The sequence below is a fragment of the Lepidochelys olivacea genome (genome assembly GCF_965140295.1).
Source record: "Lepidochelys olivacea isolate rLepOli2 genome assembly, chromosome: 10".
Classification (NCBI taxonomy): Eukaryota; Metazoa; Chordata; order Testudines; family Cheloniidae; genus Lepidochelys; species Lepidochelys olivacea.
The window spans coordinates 39,741,394-39,753,926 of record NC_140420.1 but is presented as its reverse complement, the minus strand read 5'-3'; the positions used below and the strand labels follow the sequence as shown (position 1 = coordinate 39,753,926).

Below are 12,533 nucleotides of genomic sequence, written 5' to 3'. Positions count from 1 at the left end.
TTGGAATGTTTTTATTCTTTGTCTTTTAGAAGCTTGTTTCAGCAAACAGATCCATGCAACAATGCAACTGAATGAACGTGTTGCCACTGACACAAAGGAAAAGGAGGGGTTGGAACCTCTTGGCAGGTTCAAACAATCTCAGCTTTGCGAAGCACTGATATATTTTTTATTTAACCCTTTGGAAACTACGCACATCTTCCTGAGCAACCAAGTTGGCTGGAAGTGCAGAATGGGCCAGCAGACTAAGGGTTACATTGAGTGAAAATCATGTTCATGTTGATTGAAGTGAGGGACTGAACACTAGCTAGCTGCGGGCATAGAGCTGCTGTGTAAGGTTCCTATGCCTAACGCCGCCAATGCAACTCATTCCTGACCTGCAGCCTCTCCTGCTATTCCCACACATAGCTCTGCCATTCACCTCTGTCCTGGGCTGCATCCCCAGTGCCAGGCTCCCACAGCTAGAGCAATATACTTCAATCCTGATGTGCAGATCCTTGGCCTGTTCCACCCTTAAGCCCTTTCAGTTCCACCAAATATAGCTCTACCTGTGCATCTCTGTCCTGAGCTCCACTACTTCCCCTGCCCCTCGCAGAGCTCTGCCAAGGCACCTTCATTCTGACCTGTGCCTCTTTCCTTGCAATGCCAACACTAAATCTCTACACAGTTTTGCCAATGCACCTCCTTTGTGATGCACAACGACCCGTATCTCTGTTGTGCTAGATTGTGCCAAACCACGTGGTAACCTTCCCAACCATGGTGGGACCAAGCTGGGGCCCCCATCCCCTCTGTGGCCCTCGCCCTGTCCCTCCTCTTCCCCCGCAGGCCCTGCCCTCAGCCAAGTCGGAATTTAGATGGAATTAGGGTTGCCAACTTTCTAATTGCACAAAAATGAGCCTTGCCCTTCTCCCTGTCCCGCCCCTTCCCTGAGGCCCTTCCCCTTCTCTGAGGCCCCACCCTCCACTCACTCCAGCCCCCTCTCTCCATCACTCGCTGTCCCCCACCCTCACTCACTGGGATGAGGCGGGGGGAGGGTGTGGGGGGGGAGGGGCTGCAGCTGGGGGTGTGGGATATGGGGTAGGGCCAGACATGAGGGGTGCAGGAGGGGTCTCCATACTGGAGAAGGGGGTTGGGGTGCAGAGGGGGTGAGGGCTCCAGCTGGAGGTGTGGGCTCTGGAGTGGGGCTGGGGCCAAGGGGGTTGGCATGTGGGAGGGGGCTCAGGGCTGTGATAGGAGGTTGGGGTGTGGGAGGGGGTGAGGGCTCTGGGAGGGAGTTTGGGTGTGGAAGGGTGTTTTGACCTGGGGAAGAGGGTTGGGGTGCAGGTGGGGGTGCAGGGTCTGGGAGGGAGTTAGGGTGCGGGCGGGGGTTCTGACCTGGGGCAAGGGGTTCGGGATGCAGGCACTTACCTCAGGTGGCTCCCGGTTGGTGGCCCAGTGGGGCTAAGGCAGGCTCCCTGCCTGCCCTGGTCCGCGCTGCTCCCGGAAGTGGGCGGCATGTCTGGACCCTAGGCTGTGGCACAAGTCAGGTAGCTCTGCACAGCGTGCACTGCCTGCGCTCACAGGCGTTGCCCCCCAACAGCTCCCATTGGCCACGGTTCCCAGCCAATGAGAGCTGCAGAGCCAATGCTGGGGGTGGGGCCAGCACGCAGAGCTTCCCTGATTGCCCCTGCACCTAAGGGCCAGATATGCCGGTCACTTCTGGGGAACTTCACAGAGCCAGGGCAGGCAGGGAGCCTACCTTAGCCCTGCTGTACCACCGACCAGACTTTTAATGGCTCGGTCAGCAGTGTTGATCAGGGCTGCCAGGGTCCCTTTTCGACTGGGCTTTCCAGTTGAAAACTGGATGCCTGGCAGCCCTAGCTGGACTCCGGAGTGGGCCAGGGAGCTGCAGACCCTTCACCTGCCTAAGGCATGTGTCTCCGCCCCCAGAATCCCGTGCCCAGGGCAGGTGTGGAATGTCCGCGGCTCTCCACAGCTGCCCATGTGGCTCTTACCCCGACCCTGCTCCAGCCTGCTTTGAAAGGCTGCAGACAATAGCAGACTTCAGTCTACTTGTATTTCTCTGGTGCTAGGACCTGCAAACAATGGAGATGTTTCATAGCACAGCTCGCTGCTGTTCTTGAACTAATTATACCAACCAATTAGGATACAGTCATCCTCTCAGCTCCCTTTCCATCCACACATACCTCCGCACCCCAGAAAGGCAGGAGCTTACCTTTAGTGAGTAATCATAATCTTAGGGTCTGAATTTTCAGTTACCAGGTTTAGGGCCTGATCCTAGAAAGTGCTGAGCCCCTTGTAAGGGGGTGTTGAGTGCTCTCAATTCATAGAATCATAGAATATCAGGGTTGGAAGGGACCTCAGGAGGTCATCTAGTCCAACCCCCTGCTCAAAAGCAGGACCAATCCCCAATTAAATCATCCCAGCCAGGGCTTTGTCAATTCCTTTGACTTTAATGGGAGTGGAGAGGGCTCAGCACTTTGCAAGATAGGACCCTGACTGGAAAAATATGTACCGTGAGTGGACAGCAATTGACACTATCTCAAAGTGCTATATTATATGGCTCTATCATGTTACATTAGGCCCACTAGAGTCACACCAGGGATGACTATGGTTTCATAGATATTTAGGTCAGAAGGGACCATTATGATCATCTAGTCTGACCTCCTGCACAACGCAGGCCACAGAATTTCACCCACCACTTCTGCAAAAAACCTCACACCTATATCTGTGCTATTGAAGTCCTCAAATTGTAGTTTAAAGACTTCAAAGAGCAGTTTGGGGTAATATCTTCCAAAACAAGCTCAGATACTCTGGCAATAGGTGTGTTATAAAAATCTATTCCCCTTTGCAGGAAGGAGGCAGAGATTTGACCCAGGAAAGGGAGAAGAGCTGCAGACTCCACAAAGTCCACTAGGGACTTCGTTATTGCTATTGGTGTTATGTGGACGGCACCCAGATACTATGGTGATGTGTGGCAGTATAAAACCAATAGATCCATCCATCCCTGAGTCTTCACTTTCAGACATGGGCAAAACCCCTAGGCCAGATCTGAGTATTTTCTCTGAATCTTTTAATAAGTTCATCTCAGGAGCTCCTCCCATGTTCATTAGCAATAAGCTCTTGGGCAGGCAGGCAGAGTTATAAGAAATGGAACTGCTTTAAATGTGCCAAAAAGCCACATGGATTGTGGATTAAAGTAACCAGAAAAAGGCCCTCTTGTTCCTGAATGAGTGTCTGCACATGGAGTTATTCTGGAATACAGTAGCTTTAAATTCACACCCTACCTTATTCCATAATAACTTTCATGTGTAGAATAGCTCTTCTTGCCAATGCTCTGCTGTGACATTCCCCTCTGGTGTTATCTGGACCGGTGATCTGCTAGGTCACTCCAATCCTCAACTCTGGGAACCAGCTTTACCCTGCTCTGCTGTGAGAACACCCACTCCCGGGCTGTTCATGCACAGCCTCTAGCATGTAAGCCGCTCCCAGCTATGTGAGTGGATGCTTTTGGCCAGTCGCTGCTTGGATTGTGCAACCGAATGACATTAGCCAATATCTCTGGTCCCAGACAGAACCCTAGGAACCTCCGTCTTGCAGTGTCCAGCTATGCCCACTGGCCGCTGCAAGCTTATATGAGTTCATCAGTTTAACAGAGAAATTAATATGTACCAGGCTTGTTATCCCAAGGAGAGTCTCTGACACACTTCAAACCAAATGCACTGCTTCAGGTAGAATAAACAAACAAATGTATTAACTGCAAAAATAGATTTTAAGTGATTATAAGTCAAAGCTCAACAAGTCAGATTTGGTCAAATGAAATAAAAGCAGAACGCATTCTAAGCTGATCTTAACACTTTCAGTGCCCTTACCAACATAGATGCTTCTCAACACAGACTGGCTGGTTGCCATTCAGCCAGACTCTCCCCTTTGATCAGCGCTTCAGTCACTTGGTGGTGGTGTTGGTAGATGGAGGTGGAAGAGAGAAAGACACCATGACAAATGTCTCTCCCTTTTATCATGTCCTTTCTTCCCTCTTGGCTTTGTGTCGTCGTCCCCGCCCCCCGAGTCAGGTGAGCATTACCTCATTATAGTCCCAAACTGACCAAGGGAAGGAGGGTGACTCACCTGAGAGTCAAACAGATCCTTTGTTGCTGCCTAGGACAGTGTCCTTTGTTCCTGTGAGGCTGGGCTGGGTTTATCCCATACATGTCCTGATGAGGTGTGAACTGCCCCTCTGCTCTTGGGCAGTTTTGCTTGGGCCTCTGCTCCTGGAGAGTTTTTGCCTGGGCTTGTTTTAAGACATGAGGACACATTTTCAGCCTGACAACTATATACATGAAATTACAACCTGTAGCATTACTATAATAACAATGCTCAGTGCATCATGAGCCTTCCGAAGACACCCGACATGACAGACTTTGCATTGGATACCACACAATCATACTATAAAGATGAGCATGGGGGTGCAGGGTGTTCCCCCTGAGGTACAAAGTGTCACATCTGCTCAGTCTCCTCTCAGCCAGCCCCAAGTTGGTCCACAGAGTTGCCCCAGTAGATCCTAAACTGTGAATTTAAACTGATGCAACCCTCTATGCAGATATTCTGATTTCAGTTGAGCATAAGCTTTCATTAGCTACAACTCACTTCATTGGATGCATGTAGTGGAAAATACAGTGGGGAGATTTTATATACACAGAGAACATGAAACAATGGGTGTTACCATACACACTGTAACAAGAGTGATCAGGTAAAGTGAGCTATTACCAGCAGGAGAGCGGGGTGGGGGGACGACTTTGTAGTGGTAATCAAAGTGGGCCATTTCCAGCAGTTGACAAGAACGTGTGAGGAACAGTATGGGGGGGAATAAACATGGGGAAATAGTTTTACTTTGTGTAATGACACATCCACTCCGAGTCTATTCAAGCCTAAGTTAATTGTATTCAGTTTGCAAATTAATTCCAATTCAGCAGTCTCTCATTGGACTGTTTTTGAAGTTTTTCTGTTGAAGAATTGCCACTTTTAGGTCTGTAATCGAGTGACCAAAGAGATTAAAGTGTTCTCTGACTGGTTTATGAATATTATAATTCTTGACATCTGATTTGTGTCCATTTATTCTTTTACGTAGAGACTGTCCAGTTTGGCCAATGTACATGGCAGAGGGGCATTGCTAGCACACAATGTCATAAATCACATTGGTAGATGTGCAGGTGAACAAGCCTCTGATCGTGTGGCTGATGTGATTAGGCCCTATGATGGTGTCCCCTGAATAGATATGTGGACACGGTTGGCAACGGGCTTTGTTGCAAGCATAGGTTCCTGGGTTAGTGTTTTTGTTGTGTGGTGTGTGGTTGCTGGTGAGTATTTGCTTGAGGTTGGAGGGCTGTCTGTAAGCAAGGACTGCCCTGTTTTCCAAGATCTGTGAGAGTGATGGGTCGCCCTTCAGAATAGGTTGTAGATCCTTGATGATGCGTTGGAGAGGTTTTAGTTGGGGGCTGAAGGTGATGGCTTAGTGGTGTTCTGTCATTTTCTTTGTTGGGCCTGTCCTGTCCTGTAGTAGGTAACTTCTGGGTACTCTTCTGGCTCTGTCAATCTGTTTCTTCACTTCAGCAGGTGGGTATTGTAGTTGTAAGAACGCTTGATAGATATCTTGTAGGTGTTTGCCTCTGTCTGAGGGGTTGGAGCAAATGTGGTTGTATTGTAGAGCTTGGCTGTAGACAATGGATTGTGTGGTGTGGTCTGGATGAAGGCTGGAGACATGTAGGTAAGCATAACAGTGAGTAGGTTTCTGGTATAGGGTGGTGGTTATGTGACCATCGCTTATTAGCACCGTAGTGTCCAGGAAGTGGATCTCTTGTGTGGACTGGTCCAGGCTGAGGTTGATGGTGGGATGGAAATTGTTGAAATCATGGTGGAATTCCTCAAGGGCTTCTTTTTCATGGGTCCAGATGATGAAGATGTCATCAATATAGTGCAAGTAGAGTAGGGACATTAGGGGACGAGAGCTGAGGAAGCATTGTTCTAAGTCAGCCATAAAAATGTTGGCATACTGTGGATCGAATCCGGAGTAGAGGGCGGGCCCAGGTTCCCCCCAAATCCTCCCAACTCCTGGCCAGACATAGGACGAGTCTATCTGAACTGTGGGTTCAGAAAAATGGCCAAGCTGAGGGCTGCCGTGAAGCTCCAAGGCGAGCAAATCCGCTAATAAGCACAAGACCCACCAAGGTAGAGCAGGAACTTTGTCACAACTGGTGTCAGAAGTGGGATCTGTTGTCCACAGCGTAGCGGAAGAAGGAGGGTGTTTGGAAGGAAGAAAAAAAAAAGGAAGAGGGTCTATTTTTATTTTTTTCACCACAATGGAGGAGGTAAGTGCAGGCACTGATACAAGCCATGGCTGCCCAGCAGGAGGCTACTCGTGTCCAGGCAGCCACCCAACAGGAGGCAGTGTGGCTGCAGCAAGAGACTAATCGCCTGCTGATGGACCAGGCTGCTTAAGACGGGGCTATGTTGCGGGAACTGGTAAACCAGGTAAAGGCCCTTACAGAGCTGAACCGCGGCCATGATGGGATGCAGATCATGCGGGCCAGCAATTGGCTGCAGAAAATGATGCGGGAGGATGAGGTAGAGGCATACCTCCTGGCCTTTGAGAGGACAGCCCTGCGGGAGGCTTGGCCCCGAGAACAGTGGTCTGGCATCCTCACTCCATTCCTGTGTGGGGAGGCCCAGAAGGCCTACTATGATTTGCCTTAAGAGGCTGCGGCAGAGTACCCCCAGCTGAAAGCAGAGATCCTGGCCAGATCTGGGGTAACGACCGCAGTGTGGGCCCAGCGATATCATGAGTGGAGGTACCAGGAAAACAAAATCCCGTGGTCCCAATTATATGACCTCATCCATCTCGCACGAAAGTGGTTACAAACTGAGTCCCGGAGTCCAGCAGTGATACTAAAGGTTCTGGTCATTGACTGGTACATGAGAGGACTACCTCCAGACCTTCGCGCCTGGGTAAGCCAGAACGAACCCTCCACCTATGACGAGGTTGTCGCGCTGGTAGAAAGGCGAAGGACGGTGAGGGAGCTGATCCGACCAGTTAAGGAAGAAGCACCCCAGGTTAAACTAGCAGCACCAAGCCCTAGAGCTCAGTTGACTGGGCCACCAGGAGAACCCAGGTGGAAAAAGAGAAGGGCTGAAGGCCCACCAGAAGCCACAAAGAGTCGGAGCACTGAGGGGGAAGAGGATCGTGATGTTAAACTACCCAAACCAAGAGACCGGGGAATGCCTAGGGCTCCATACAGATGTTATGCCTGCGGGGAGTGGGGACACATAGCTGCACAGTGTCCCAAGCCGAGGAGCCTTGCAGTGTAACCTGGGGAACTGGGCAGACCCATGCTCCCTAATCCACCTTGTGGGGGTCTCACTAACCCCACATGTGTACACTAGATCAGTGAAGCTAAATGGGGTAGAGACCACAGCACTAGTTGATTCGGGGAGTGCTATCACGCTTGTCTCGAGGAAGCTCGTGAAGCGTAGTCAGCTGTTGTGGGCTAAGCATACAGGGATAACATGCGTCCATGGGACAGTTGGTTATTACCCCACCATCCCAGTAAAAATTGAGATTCAGAGGAACACTACTGAGTTAGCAGCAGGTGTAGTCCCTAAACTCCCATACCCAGTGCTCATAGGGAGGGACTTCCCAGGGTTTGGAGACTTACTCCCGGTAGGGGAATTGGAGAAAGGGGGAAGCCCTGAAAGTAGTGAGGCATCCACAGTAGACTGTCAACCCCCAACCTTCTCTGAAATATCCCCAGATTTGTTCTCCACTCCCAGACAGCATAGAAAGACGAAAAGGGAAAGAAGGGCAGCTAAGGCCTTGGGAACCCGAATACTGGCCCAAAGCCAGAGGGTCACTCTCGTAGGTAGGCAGACCTGAGCAGCTGAAAAGGAGGCCACCCAGGAGGGAGAAGCACCCGAGTCTGACCCACACTCTAATGCCTCTGAACCAGTAGAGGCAACAGAGACTGACCCCCTAGATCTCGGGCAGATTATCCCCGAGATAGGAAATTTTGGAAGGGACCAGGCTGAAGATCCAAGGTACGACAACATTAGGAAGGAGGTGACCGAAATAGATGGGGTCCCCATGGAAGGGAAAACCCATGGACCAGGGCCTTACATCATAATGAAGAAGAATCTCTTATACCGAGTTGCACCAGTACAGGGGCAGAAGGTACAGCAGATCTCAGTACCTAAAAACACCAGAATGCTGTATTAAGTCTGGCCCATAATCATCTTTTTGGGGGGCATTTGGGGGTAGAGAAGACCCTGGCACGGGTCCTGCGACGATTCTTCTGGCCCGGAGTACATGAAGAAGTGGGAGGTACTGTGCGTCCTGCCCAGAGCGTCAGCTGCACAGTCCCCATCCCCACTTGAGGGCACCTTTAGTGCCCCTTCCCGTCAGAGAGGTCCCCTTTGATCGAATAGCCATGGATCTAGTGGACCCCTGAAGAAGACAGCCTGGGACAACCAATATATACTTGTCATTCTGGACTATGCTACTTGGTACCCAGAAGCCGTCCCCCTGTGGAACATGGCCTCTAAAATGATAGCGAAAGAGTTGGTGGGGATCTTTGCCCGAGTGGGGCTATCAAAGGAGATATTAACAGACCAAGGTACCCCATTTATGTCGAAGCTAATGAAGGACTTTTGTACACTTCTCCATATACATACCCTGCGAACTTCAGTCTATCATCTGCAGACCGATGGACTGGTAGAAAGTTTTAACCAAACCCTCAAGGCAATGATAAGGAAAGTGGTAAGTCGAGACGGGAAGGATTGGGACACCCTACTACCCTACCTTATGTTTGCAATCCGGTAGGTACCTCAGGCCTCAACTGAGTTTTCCCTCTTTGAATTACAATATGGACGCCACCCCCATGGCATACTAGATATTGCAAAAGAAATCTGGGAAGAGGAACCCAATAAGGGGAGAAATATAATTGATCATGTGTTCCAGATGCGAGAACGGATAGGCCGGGTCACCCCTATTGTACGGGAACATTTGGAAAAGGTGCAGGAGGCCCAGCAAACCCATTACAATCGCCAGGCAAAAGTCCGACATTTCTAACCAGGGGATCGGGTGATGGTGTTGGTACCCACGGCAGAAAGCAAGCTTTTGGCCCAATGGCAGGGGCCCTATGAGGTGGTTGAACCCGTGGGGGAAGTAACCTACAAGGTGCGGCAACCAGGACGCCAGAAACAAGAACAAAGTTATCACATTAACCTCTTAAAGCCTTGGCACCAACGAGAGGCGTGTGCAGTGGCCCAAGAGACCCTGATCCAGGGAAATAACATGCAGGAGCAGATCAGGATATCCACTGATCTGACACCAAACCAGAAGAAGGAGGTAACTGAGATGATCAACCAATACCAAGATGTGTTTTCAACCAAACCAGGCCGGACCACCAAAGCATATCACCACATTATCACAGACCCTGGGGCAAAGGTAACTTTAAGGCCTTATTGGGTCCCAGCAGCAAAAAGGGAGGAGATCAAGGCAGAGGTAAAAAGGATGTTGGAGCTGGGAGTCATCGAAGAGTCCCACAGTCAGTGGTCAAGCCCGATTTTGTTGGTGCCCAAACTCAATGGCACCACTAGGTTTTGTAATGACTTTCGCCGGCTGAATGAGATATCCAAATTCGATGCATACCCCATACCTAGTATCGATGAGTTAGTTGACCGCCTGGGCAATGCCCGATATTTGACCACCCTTGATTTAACAAAGGGATACTGGCAGATTCCCCTTGCCAAAGATGCGAAAGAAAAGACAACATTCTCTACACCAGAGGGTCTGTTTCAATATACTGTTCTTCCTTTTGGACTGCATGGGGCACCTGCCACCTTCCAGCATCTTATGGACAAGCTCCTACGGCCCCATACCAGTTATGCAGTGGCATACCTGGATGATGTGGTTATTCACACCCCCGACTGGGAAACCTACTTAGGAAAGGTGGAAGCGGTTCTGGACACGCTAAGACGGGCTGGCCTCACAGCCAACCCAGCCAACTGTGCTATAGGGCTAGCCGAGGCTAAATACCTTGGCTACATTGTAGGAAGGGGCACGGTCAAGCCCCAACTAAACAAACTAGAGGCTATCCAAAATTGGCCCTGGCCGAATCGGAAAAAGCAAGTCTGGGCATTCCTGGGTGTGGTAGGGTACTACCGACAGTTTATTCCCCATTTTGCTACCAGAGCGAGTCCCCTGACAGACCTGATAAAAGCCCAGGGTCCAGACATGGTGAAGTGGACAGATGCCGCAGAGAAAGCCTTCATGGATCTACAGCGAGCCCTCTGGTGCTTATAGCCCCAGACTTCAACAAAGAATTGATTTTACAAACAGATGCATCTGAAGTAGGATTGGGAGCTGTCCTATCGCAGATGGTTGGAGATGAAGAACACCCAATCCTCTACCTCAGCAGGAAACTCCTCCTGAGAGAGCAGAAGTATGCCGTGGTTGAAAGAGAGTGCCTAGCTGTGAAATGGGCCATGGAAACATTACATTATTACCTTCTGGGACGACGGTTTACCCTTGTGACCAACCATGCACCCCTCCAGTGGATGCAGCAAAATAAAGAGAAGAACACAAGGGTGACCAGATGGTTCCTGTCCCTACAACCTTTCCAATTCACCATACAACACCGGGGAGAAAGCCACCATGACAATGCAGATGGCTTGTCACAAGTACACTGCCTGATGTCCCAAGTTTCCCAACCCCATAGTGTTGAGCAGAGGGGGGGGATATGTGACAGGTTCGGGCCAGATGGCTATAGGAGAGTAATTTTTTTTTTTGAAGCAGAAAAGAATTTTATTTGTGTAACACTTACAAAAAATCACCAAAGAGAATAAAGCAAAACTATGCAACAAAACAAAGCAAACAGAAGGTATAACACAGCAGCCTTCAGGAGGGAGAAGTGTTCAGGCTAGCCTGGGCCCAGAGCGGGGGGGCTTCCTCGACACTCATGGTCTTCCACCCCCTCGAGTTACCTAGTGCCACGCCCAGTGTCACCGATTATTCCTCTCCTGAGAGTGCCCGACAAGATGGGCATGGCTGCGGGGTGGGCGGTTTGGAGGTGGGGGGGGTGTACACCCACGTGTTATAGGACCCCTCCTAGGTGACAGTGATGATGGTATCCACAGTGGCAACGGCTGGGGCTGGGGTCTCTCGCTCTTCCTCTCAATCAAAGGGTCAGGCGGAGGGAACCAGACGGGGTCACCGAGCAGAGAACCTCAGACAGCGCCCACCGCTCCTCAAAGGCGTCAAGGGAGTCGCCTTTGGACGCCGCCCAGAGGAACTCTGCCCGGATATGTGAATGTACTGAGGATTGGAAAACGGCCCTACAATCGCAGGACACTTCATTAGCCAACCTCCCCTCTCTGGTTTTATAAATGGCTGTTTTAGCTAGAGCCAGGAGGAGGTTAACCAGGAGATCTCGCGATTTTGTGGGGCCACGGATGGGGAGTGTGTAGATAAAAAGGTGAGGGGAGAAGTGTAGCCAAAAGCGTAATAAAATATTCGTGAGGAGCCGGAAAAGGGGCTGCAATCTGGTACACTCTAAATATACGTGTGGCAGGGTTTCCCTCACATTGCAAAAAGGGCAAGTATCAGGGATGGGGGTGAACCGTGTCAAAAACACGCCCGTGCTCATTGCTCCATGAAGAAGCCATCAACTAATATCCCCGACGGGCCTCGGGACCAAGGTGGAATACAGGCTGGCCCACCGAGGTTGCTCACCCTCCAAAGGTGGCAGGAGGTCCTGCCACTTTGTATCGGGGCGGGACACCAGGGTGTGGGCGTGAAGGGTGTGAAGCATGAGTGTGTATAAATATTTCCGTGGTGCAATTTGGAAGCTGACCGGCTGCATTTCATGCAGCCGGCTTGCAGTGAAAGGGTGAGGGGTTTGTTGCGATCTACAGGGTAGGGGCGCAATTGAAAGTTCTGGCGGGCCTGGGGTAGAGGGTGGGCGGGGTGCGCCCTCGTGCAGGGCTCGATTAAGATAAGCCCGAGCAGCGGGCATCAAGGCGGCCTTCACCTCCTGAAGTACGCGCCAGGGGGTACGAGGTCTGGAGAGCCCCATGCGCCGGGCGAGCATCAGGGGATCCAGCCAGTCTCCCTGGTCGTAGTCCAGGAGGTCTCCGACTCTCGTGACTTCCGCCAGGACCAAACTCTGGCGCAACGAGCGGGACTCTGCCACCTGCACACGGAGCTGGGGGTTGTGTAGCAGGGGCTCCGTGAGGAGATCTGCTCCCATGGTGGCTGCCAAGGACCTGGTCGTTGAGAACAGTTTCCAGGTCCGGAGGAGGTCCTGGTAGAAGACCGGCAGCCCGGAGAGGTCTCGCGGAAAACCTCTCGGACAGAGATAAAAGAGCTTCCGATCGTATCGGAGCCCTTGGAAGTGGCGCAGGAAGGCGTGTGCCAATATGCTCCACGTCGAACTACCTGCACTATAAAGGAGCCTCTGCAGGGCCTGGAGGCGGAAGACACGGAC

The 12,533-nt window shown here is 51.1% G+C and overlaps 1 protein-coding gene across 1 annotated transcript in view; it reads left to right on the top strand.

The window, feature by feature from the left end:
* LOC311526886 (coiled-coil domain-containing protein 33-like) overlaps positions 1–12,533 on the top strand; it is a gene marked incomplete at its 5' end in the record, with an annotated part of 412,533 nt that overhangs the window by 243,978 nt on the left and 156,022 nt on the right. The window lies entirely within an intron of this gene.